Source organism: Hypanus sabinus (assembly GCF_030144855.1).
Source record: "Hypanus sabinus isolate sHypSab1 chromosome X2 unlocalized genomic scaffold, sHypSab1.hap1 SUPER_X2_unloc_11, whole genome shotgun sequence".
Lineage (NCBI taxonomy): Eukaryota > Metazoa > Chordata > Chondrichthyes > Myliobatiformes > Dasyatidae > Hypanus > Hypanus sabinus.
In genome coordinates, this window is record NW_026778981.1 from 102,501 (window position 1) to 114,683 (window position 12,183).

The 12,183-nt window shown below is 53.4% G+C and overlaps 1 protein-coding gene across 1 annotated transcript in view; it reads right to left on the reverse strand.

Moving 5' to 3' along the window:
* LOC132385724 (cell adhesion molecule 1-like) overlaps window positions 1–12,183 on the reverse strand; it is a gene marked incomplete at its 5' end in the record, with an annotated part of 249,591 nt that overhangs the window by 8,609 nt on the left and 228,799 nt on the right. The window lies entirely within an intron of this gene.

Consider the following 12,183-nt stretch of genomic DNA (forward strand, 5'->3'; position numbering starts at 1 on the left):
CCCAAGCAGTGAGTCTGATCGACACCTCCACCCACTGACCCACTCCACCACACCCCCCATCACCCAGACCCACCACTCCACACCCCCAAACACCCACTGACCCAATCCTCCACACACCCAATCACCCACCGACCCACCCCTCCACACCCCCAATCACCCACCGACCCACCACTCCACACACCCAATCACCCACCGACCCACCCCTCCACACCCCCAAACACCCAATGACCCACCCCTCCACACCCCCAACCACCCACCAACTTGCCCCTCCACACCCCCAAACACCCACTGACCCACCCCTCCACACCCCCAACCACCCACCAACTTGCCCCTCCACACCCCCAACCACCCACTGACCCACCCCTCCACACCCCCAACCACTCACTGACCCACCCCTCCACACCCCCAATCACCCACTGACCCACCCCTCCACACCCCCAACCACCCACTGACCCACCCCTCCACAACCCCAATCACCCACTGACCCACCCTCCACACCCCAATCACCCACTGACCCACCCCTCCACACCCCCAGTCACCCACTGACCCACCCCTCCACACCCCCAATCACCCACTGACCCACCCCTCCACTCCCCCAATCACCCACTGAACCATCCCTCCACACCCCCCAATCACCCACTGACCCACCCCTCCACACCCCCAACCACCCACTGACCCACCCCTCCACACCCCCAACCACCCACTGACCCAATCCTCCACACACCCAATCACCCACCGACCCACCCCTCCACACCCCCAATCACCCACCGACCCACCCCTCCACACCCCCAATCACCCACCGACCCACCCCTCCACACCCCCAACCACCCGCTGACCCACCCCTCCACACCCCCAATCACCCACTGACCCACCCCTCCACACCCCCAATCACCCACTGACCAACCCCTCCACAACCCCAATCACCCACTGACCCACCCCTCCACACCCCCAATCACCCACTGACCCACCCCTCCACACCCCCAATCACCCACCGACCCACCCCTCCACACCCCCAATCACCCACCGACCCACCCCACCACAACCCCAATCACCCGCTGACCCACCCCTCCACACACCCCAATCACCCACTGACCCACCCCTCCACACCCCCAATCACCCACTGACCCACCCCTCCACACCCCCAACCACCCACTGACCCAATCCTCCACACACCCAATCACCCACCGACCCACCCCTCCACACCCCCAATCACCCACCGACCCACCCCTCCACACCCCCAATCACCCACCGACCCACCCCTCCACACCCCCAACCACCCGCTGACCCACCCCTCCACACCCCCAATCACCCACTGACCCACCCCTCCACACCCCCAATCACCCACTGACCAACCCCTCCACAACCCCAATCACCCACTGACCCACCCCTCCACACCCCCAATCACCCACTGACCCACCCCTCCACACCCCCAATCACCCACCGACCCACCCCTCCACACCCCCAATCACCCACCGACCCACCCCACCACAACCCCAATCACCCGCTGACCCACCCCTCCACACACCCCAATCACCCACTGACCCACCCCTCCATACCCCCAATCACCCACTGACCCACCCCTCCACACCCCCAACCACCCGCTACTTTATCATTTCCTGTCGGAGTCACCCTCTGTACAGACACTCCTGTGCGCAGAGTCACTTTATGGACAGACAATCGATCTGTGTGTGTGAGCGATCTCATGTGTTTATACAAACGTTTGTATTTATTGTGTTTTTTTACTATTATTGTGTCCTTTATCTCCTTGTGTATTTTTTGTTCTGCGTCAGATCCCGAGTAACAATTATTTTGTTCTCCTTTACGCTTGAGTACAGGAAATGACGTTAAACATTCTTGAATCTTGGCGCTTAAAATATAACCACACACAATCCTCCTTGCACAATTTCGTTGTGCACCTTTGAAAGTTGAAAAAGTTGGTCCACGGTGTCATTTTTATTTCCCCCGGTCGTCATGACGATCAATACTTTTGCACAGACTAAAGAAACAACCCATCAGGAAATTACCCAGTGTCATTAAGCGTGGGGCTGACTAGAGTGTGGTCCAAAATCATCTGCACATACGAGAGAGTGCAACAGAGATCGAGAGAGAGACAGAGAGCAAGAGAAAGACAGAGAGCGAGAGAGAGAGAGAGAGGGGGGGGAGAGAGAGAGTGAGAGAGATAGAGAGAGAGCGCAAGAGAGAGAGGAAGAGAGAGAGAGGGAGAGAGAGATAGACAGAGAGGGAGAGATAGAGGGAGAGGGAGAGAATGAGAGAGAGAGAGAGAGAAAGAGAGTGAGAGGGAGAGAGAGAGAGAGCAAGAGGGAGAGAGAGAAAGAGGGGAGAGAGAGGGAGAGAGAGAGGAAGGAGAGGGAGAGAGAGAGAGAGAGGGACAGAGAAGGAGAGATAGAGGGAGAGGGAGAGAGAATGAGAGAGAGAGAGAGAAAGAGAGAGAGGGTGGGAGAGGGGAGAGAGGAAAGAGAGAGAGGGAGAGAGAATGAGAGAGAAAGAGAGAGAGGGTGTGGTGAACTATGTGCCTGTCGGGACACGCCCCTGCTGACTGCTCCTGTGGCTACTCCCACAGGCCCCTGTATAAAGGAGACCTGCGGCCTGACGCTCGGCCTCAGTCTCCAAGACCTTGTATGATAGACACTCACTCCTGGTTCCTTCTTCCAGTCAATAAAAGCCGATATCTCGCCTACGTCTCAGTGTGAGTTATTGATGGTGCATCAGAGGGTGAGAGAGGGAGAGAGAAAGAGAGAGCAAGAGGGAGAGAGAGAGAGAAAGAGGGGAGAGAGATGGAGAGAGAGAGGAAGGAGAGAGGGAGAGAGAGCGAGGGAGAGAGAGAGAGACAGAGAGAGAGGGTGAGAGGGAGAGAGAGAGCAAGAGGGAGAGAGAGAGAAAGAGGGGAGAGAGGAAGGAGAGAGAGGGAGAGATAGAGGGAGAGAGAATGAGAGAGAAAGAGAGAGAGGGTGAGAGAGGGAGAGAGAAAGAGAGAGCAAGAGGGAGAGAGAGAGAGAAAGAGGGGAGAGAGAGGAAGGAGAGAGAGGGAGAGAGAGAGAGAGGGAGAGAGAGAGCAAGAGAGAGGGAGAGAGAGAGGGAGAGAGAGAGAGAGAGAGAGAGAGAGGGGGAGGGAGAGAGAGAGAGAGAGAGAGAGAGAGAGAGAGAGAGAGAGAGAGAGAGAGAGAGAGAGAGAGAGAGAGAGAGAGAGAGGGAGAGAGAGGCCATGTCATCTGTCTGGCATCTGTCACTAGTCCTCCATGAGGACTGCAAACTCGTGGTTGGGTCCGGAGGCTCACCTGCCTCAGAGAGCTGTGCTGGCTGGAGTCGGGGCTGTGCACTTTGACTCTTGGCAGGGTCACCCATGCCAAACAGGTCAAAGGGTAGAGGTCAGACTGAGAGTTGGTCCACCGGTCCTCCAGATTCAGGGCTAACAGCCCTGACCGGTGAAACAGCAATGAGGAACCCTTCTCCATCGGAGTGTGACGGTATTCCCGAGTCCTCACCCGGGACTCGTTTGACAGGCGGTGGTGAATACTGGCACAAAGAAGACAGCCCTGAATCCTGTGCGAAATGGAGGACCTTCATCAGCGCCCTGTGGAATTGGTGTGAGTGTTGCTCCGAAAGAATGACTGATCCCACTGTTCACGAACAGAGGGCAGGAAATATGAGTAGGAGGCGCTGGTAGGGTTGAGCGAGGTGCTCGCCCCAGGGCTGCAGAGGATTTGAACTCAGCTGGAAAGTCTGCGCTCCACTCCAAGTACAAAATTCGACTCAGCAGGTCAGCCAGCAGCATTTAGAGAGAGGTACCAGTTGACGTTTCAGACCGAGACCCGTCATCCTCCACCTCAGGCAGCGTGGGCCCCCCAGATTCTACAGGGGCATCATTGAGAGCCTCCCGACTGTCTGTATCACCGCCTGGTAGGGGAACTGCACCTACATTGATCGCTGGGCTCTGCAGAGAGTGGCACGGAGAGCCCAGCAACTCTGTGGACGAGAACTTCCCTCCGCTGCGGACGTTTACAGTATCAGGGGGGGTAAAGGAGGCCTGGGAGATCATCGGGGACACCTGTCACCCCCCCACCACCCAACCATAAACCGTTTCAGCCGCTTCCCCAGGCAAACGGTTCCGCAGCGTTAAAACCAGGACCGACGGGCTCCGGGACAGCTTCCTCCTACAAACCATTAGAATTATAAATTCACGTGTCTTTGCACATTGTGACGGAGTCATAATGCAAAGATTTTTACTCCCTCACGTTGTGGGACGGATGTAAGATTTAAATAAACTCAAATTAAAATTGGGACGGGAAAGTGAGGTGGAAAAGAAGCCTCCCCCTCTACCTCATTATTCCCACTATTCCATTCCGGTCCTGCTGACGGGTCTCAGCCCGAAACGTGACAGATTATTCGGTTCCACCGGTGCTGTCCGACCTCTGTATGAGAGGGTCCCAGGCCCAGCTGAGAAAAAAGGCGGGTCAGTCGCGGGCAGGCAACGACTTCCCCTAAATGCCCGGAACGACAGAGGATCCAGGGAGCTCATCCCCGGGGGAGGAACGCAGCTCAGGGATACGCCACAACAGTGGGACAACATAGAAAACAGGCCCAGGTGACAGGACGTGTTCCCCCCGCAAAGAGGCGCTGGGGGGGGGTCACACAAACCGATGCCAACACATCAGGAACCACAACGCTCGGCAGAACAACATGCACACCAGAGTTACCCACACTGAGGGAAACAGACAATTCCCCCGATTATCAATATCAGACAACGGACTCGAGATACCCACATCAGACTGAGACACACGGATAATTCCCCCCATTATCAATATCAGACAACGGACTCGAGATACCCACACCGGACTGAGACACACGGACAATTCCCCCGGCTATCAATATCAGACAATGGACTCGAGTTACCCAGACCGGACAATTCCCTCGACTATCAATATCAGACAACGGACTCGAGATACCCAGACCGGACTGAGACACACGAATAATTCCACCGGCTATCAATATCAGACAACGGACTCGAGATGCCCACACCGGACAGAGACACACGAATAATTCCACCGGCTATCAATATCAGACAACGGACTCGAGATGCCCACACCGGACAGGGACACACGAATAATTCCACCGGCTATCAATATCAGACAACGGACTCAAGATACCCAGACCGGACTGAGACACACGGCCAATTCCCCCGACTATCAATATCAGACAATGGACTCGAGATACCCACACCAGACTGAGACACACGGACAATTACCCCGACTATCAATATCAGACAACAGACTCGAGATGCCCACACCGGACTGAGACACACGGACAATTCCCCCGACTATCAATATCAGACAACAGACTCGAGATGCCCACACCGGACTGAGACACACGGACAATTCCCCCGACTATCAATATCAGACAACAGACTCGAGATGCCCACACCGGACTGAGACACACGGACAATTCCCCCGACTATCAATATCAGACGACGGACTCGAGATACCCACACCGGACTGAGACACACGGACAATCCCCCCGACTATCAATATCAGACGACGGACTCGAGATACCCATACCGGACTGAGACACACGGACAATTCCCCCAACTATCAATATCAGAGAACGGACTCGAGATACCCACACCGGACTGAGACACACGGACAATTCCCCGAACTATCAATATCAGACAACGGACTCGAGATGCCCACACCGGACTGAGACACACGGACAATTCCCCCGATTATCAATATCAGACAACGGACTCGAGATGCCCACACCGGACTGAGACACACGGCCAATTCCCCCGAATATCAATATCAGACAACGGACTCGAGATGCCCAGACCGGACTGAGACACATGGACAATTCCCCCGGCTATCAATATCAGACAACGGACTCGAGATACCCAGACCGGACAATTCCCCCGACTATCAATATCAGACAACGGACTCGAGATACCCACACCGGACTGAGACACACGGACAATTCCCCCGACTATCAATATCAGACAACGGACTCGAGATACCCACACCGGACTGAGACACACGGACAATTCCCCCGACTATCAATATCAGACAACGGACTCGAGATACCCAGACCGGACAATTCCCCCGACTATCAATATCAGACAATGGACTCGAGATACCCAGACCGGACTGAGACACACGGATAATTCCCCCGGATATCAATATCAGACAACGGACTCGAGATACCCACACCGGACTGAGACACACGGACAATTCCCCCGGCTATCAATATCAGACAACGGACTCGAGTTACCCAGACCGGACAATTCCCTTGACTATCAATATCAGACAACGGACTCGAGTTACCCAGACCGGACAATTCCCTCGACTATCAATATCAGACAACGGACTCAAGATACCCACATCAGACTGAGACACACGGACAATTCCCCCGGCTATCAATATCAGACAACGGACTCGAGATGCCCACACCGGACTGAGACACACGGACAATTCCCCCGACTATCAATATCAGACAACGGACTCGAGATACCCACACCGGACTGAGACACACGGACAATTCCCCCGACTATCAATATCAGACAACGGACTCAAGATACCTACACCGGACTGAGACACACGGACAATTCCCCCGACTATCAATATCAGACAACGGACTCGAGATGCCCACACCGGACTGAGACACACGGACAATTCCCCCGACTATCAATATCAGACAACGGACTCGAGATACCCACACCGGACTGAGACACACGGACAATTCCCCCGACTATCAATATCAGACAACGGACTCGAGATACCCACACCGGAGAGAGACACGAGGACAATTCCCACGACTATCAATATCAGACAACGGACTCGAGATACCCACACCGGACTGAGACACACGGACAATTCCCCCGACAATCAGTATCAGACAACGGACTCGAGATACCCACACCGGACTGAGACACACGGACAATTCCCCCGACTATCAATATCAGACAACGGACTCGAGATACCCACACCGGACTGAGACACACGGACAATTCCCCCGACTATCAATATCAGACAACGGACGCGAGATACCCACATCGGACTGAGACACACGGACAATTCCCCCGACTATCAATATCAGACAACGGACTCGAGATACCCACACCAGACTGAGACACACGGACAATTCCCCCGACTATCAATATCAGACAACGGACTCGAGATACCCACACCGGACTGAGACACACGGACAATCCCCCCGACTATCAATATCAGACAACGGACTCGAGATACCCATACCGGACTGAGACACACGGACAATTCCCCCGACTATCAATATCAGAGAACGGACTCGAGATACCCACACCGGACTGAGACACACGGACAATTCCCCCAACTATCAATATCAGACAACGGACTCGAGATGCCCACACAGGACTGAGACACACGGACAATTCCCCCGATTATCAATATCAGACAACGGACTCGAGATGCCCACACCGGACTGAGACACACGGCCAATTCCCCCGAATATCAATATCAGACAACGGACTCGAGATGCCCAGACCGGACTGAGACACATGGACTATTCCCCCGGCTATCAATATCAGACAACGGACTCGAGATGCCCACACCGGACTGAGACACATGGCCAATTCCCCCGAATATCAATATCAGACAACGGACTCGAGATGCCCAGACCGGACTGAGACACATGGACAATTCCCTTGACTATCAATATCAGACAACGGACTCGAGTTACCCAGACCGGACAATTCCCTCGACTATCAATATCAGACAACGGACTCAAGATACCCACATCAGACTGAGACACACGGACAATTCCCCCGGCTATCAATTTCAGACAACGGACTCGAGATGCCCACACCGGACTGAGACACACGGACAATTCCCCCGACTATCAATATCAGACAACGGACTCGAGATACCCACACCGGACTGAGACACACGGACAATTCCCCCGACTATCAATATCAGACAACGGACTCGAGATGCCCACACCGGACTGAGACACACGGACAATTCCCCCGACTATCAATATCAGACAACGGACTCGAGATACCCACACCGGACTGAGACACACGGACAATTCCCCCGACTATCAATATCAGACAACGGACTCGAGATACCCACACCGGAGAGAGACACGAGGACAATTCCCACGACTATCAATATCAGACAACGGACTCGAGATACCCACACCGGACTGAGACACACGGACAATTCCCCCGACAATCAGTATCAGACAACGGACTCGAGATACCCACACCGGACTGAGACACACGGACAATTCCCCCGACTATCAATATCAGACAACGGACTCGAGATACCCACACCGGACTGAGACACACGGACAATTCCCCCGACTATCAATATCAGACAACGGACGCGAGATACCCACATCGGACTGAGACACACGGACAATTCCCCCGACTATCAATATCAGACAACGGACTCGAGATACCCACACCAGACTGAGACACACGGACAATTCCCCCGACTATCAATATCAGACAACGGACTCGAGATACCCACACCGGACTGAGACACACGGACAATCCCCCCGACTATCAATATCAGACAACGGACTCGAGATACCCATACCGGACTGAGACACACGGACAATTCCCCCGACTATCAATATCAGAGAACGGACTCGAGATACCCACACCGGACTGAGACACACGGACAATTCCCCCAACTATCAATATCAGACAACGGACTCGAGATGCCCACACAGGACTGAGACACACGGACAATTCCCCCGATTATCAATATCAGACAACGGACTCGAGATGCCCACACCGGACTGAGACACACGGCCAATTCCCCCGAATATCAATATCAGACAACGGACTCGAGATGCCCAGACCGGACTGAGACACATGGACTATTCCCCCGGCTATCAATATCAGACAACGGACTCGAGATGCCCACACCGGACTGAGACACATGGCCAATTCCCCCGAATATCAATATCAGACAACGGACTCGAGATGCCCAGACCGGACTGAGACACATGGACAATTCCCTTGACTATCAATATCAGACAACGGACTCGAGTTACCCAGACCGGACAATTCCCTCGACTATCAATATCAGACAACGGACTCAAGATACCCACATCAGACTGAGACACACGGACAATTCCCCCGGCTATCAATTTCAGACAACGGACTCGAGATGCCCACACCGGACTGAGACACACGGACAATTCCCCCGACTATCAATATCAGACAACGGACTCGAGATACCCACACCGGACTGAGACACACGGACAATTCCCCCGACTATCAATATCAGACAACGGACTCGAGATGCCCACACCGGACTGAGACACACGGACAATTCCCCCGACTATCAATATCAGACAACGGACTCGAGATACCCACACCGGACTGAGACACACGGACAATTCCCCCGACTATCAATATCAGACAACAGACTCGAGATACCCACACCGGACAGAGACACAAGGACAATTCCCACGACTATCAATATCAGACAACGGACTCGAGATACCCACACCGGACTGAGACACACGTACAATTCCCCCGACTATCAGTATCAGACAACGGACTCGAGATACCCACACCGGACTGAGACACACGGACAATTCCCCCGACTATCAATATCAGACAACGGACTCGAGATACCCACACCGGACTGAGACACACGGACAATTCCCCCGACTATCAATATCAGACAACGGATTCGAGATACCCACACCGGACTGAGACACACGGACAATTCCCCCGACTATCAATATCAGACAACGGACTCGAGATACCCACACCGGACTGAGACACACGGACAATTCCCCCTACTATCAATATCAGACAAAGGACTCGAGTTACCCAGACCGGACAATTCCCTCGACTACCAATATCAGACAACGGACTCGAGATACCCACATCAGACTGAGACACACGGACAATTCCCCCGACTATCAATATCAGACAACGGACTCGAGATACCCACACCGGACTGAGACACACGGAAATTTCCCCCGATTATCAATATCAGACAACGGACTAGAGATACCCACACCGGACTGAGACACACGGACATTTCCCACGACTATCAATATCAGACAACGGACTCGAGATGCCCACACCGGACTGAGACACACGGACAATTCCCCCGGCTATCAATATCAGACAACGGACTCGAGATACCCACATCAGACTGAGACACACAGACAATTCCCCCGGCTATCAATATCAGACAACGGTCTCGAGATGCCCACACCGGACAGAGACACACGAATAATTCCACCGGCTAACAATATCAGACAATGGACTCAAGATACCCAGACCGGACTGAGACACACGGCCAATTCCCCCGACTATCAATATCAGACAACGGACTCGACATACCCACACCAGACTGAGACACACGGACAATTCCCCCGACTATCAATATCAGACAACAGACTCGAGATGCCCACAACGGACTGAGACACACGGACAATTCCCCCGACTATCAATATCAGACAACGGACTCGAGATACCCACATCGGACTGAGACACACGGACAATTCCCCCGACTATCAATATCAGACAACGGACTCGAGATACCCACAACAGACTCAGACACACAGACAATTCCCACGACTATCAATATCAGACAACGGACTCGAGATACCCACACCGGACTGAGACACACGGACAATTCCCTCGACTATCAATATCAGACAACGGACTCGAGATACCCACATCAGACTGAGACACACGGACAATTCCCCCGACTATCAATATCAGACAACGGACTCCAGATACCCACACCGGACTGAGACACACAGTCAATTCCCCCGACTATCAATATCAGACAACGGACTCGAGATACCCACACCGGACTGAGACACATGGACAATTCCCCCGACTATCTATATCAGACAACGGACTCGAGATACCCACATCAGACTGAGACACACGGACAATTCCCCCGACTATCAATATCAGACAACGGACTCGAGATACCCAGACCGGACAATTCCCCCGGCTATCAATATCAGACAACGAACTCGAGATACCCAGACCAGACAATTCCCCCGACTATCAATATCAGACAACGGACTCCAGATACCCACACCGGACTGAGACACACGGACAATTCCCCCGACTATCAATATCAGACAACGGACTCGAGATACCCACACCGGACTGAGACACACGGACAATTCCCCCGACTATCAATATCAGACAACGGACTCGAGATACCCACACCGGACTGAGACACACGGACAATTCCCCCGACTATCAATATCAGACAACGGACTCGAGATACCCACACCGGACTGAGACACACGGACAATTCCCCCTACTATCAATATCAGACAACGGACTCGAGTTACCCAGACCGGACAATTCCCTCGACTACCAATATCAGACAACGGACTCGAGATACCCACATCAGACTGAGACACACGGACAATTCCCCCGACTATCAATATCAGACAACGGACTCGAGATACCCACACCGGACTGAGACACACGGAAATTTCCCCCGATTATCAATATCAGACAACGGACTAGAGATACCCACACCGGACTGAGACACACGGACATTTCCCACGACTATCAATATCAGACAACGGACTCGAGATGCCCACACCGGACTGAGACACACGGACAATTCCCCCGGCTATCAATATCAGACAACGGACTCGAGATACCCACATCAGACTGAGACACACAGACAATTCCCCCGGCTATCAATATCAGACAACGGTCTCGAGATGCCCACACCGGACAGAGACACACGAATAATTCCACCGGCTAACAATATCAGACAATGGACTCAAGATACCCAGACCGGACTGAGACACACGGCCAATTCCCCCGACTATCAATATCAGACAACGGACTCGACATACCCACACCAGACTGAGACACACGGACAATTCCCCCGACTATCAATATCAGACAACAGACTCGAGATGCCCACAACGGACTGAGACACACGGACAATTCCCCCGACTATCAATATCAGACAACGGACTCGAGATACCCACATCGGACTGAGACACACGGACAATTCCCCCGACTATCAATATCAGACAACGGACTCGAGATACCCACATCAGACTCAGACACACAGACAATTCCCACGACTATCAATATCAGACAACGGACTCGAGATACCCACACCAGACTGAGACACACGGACAATTCCCCCGACTATCAATATCAGACAACAG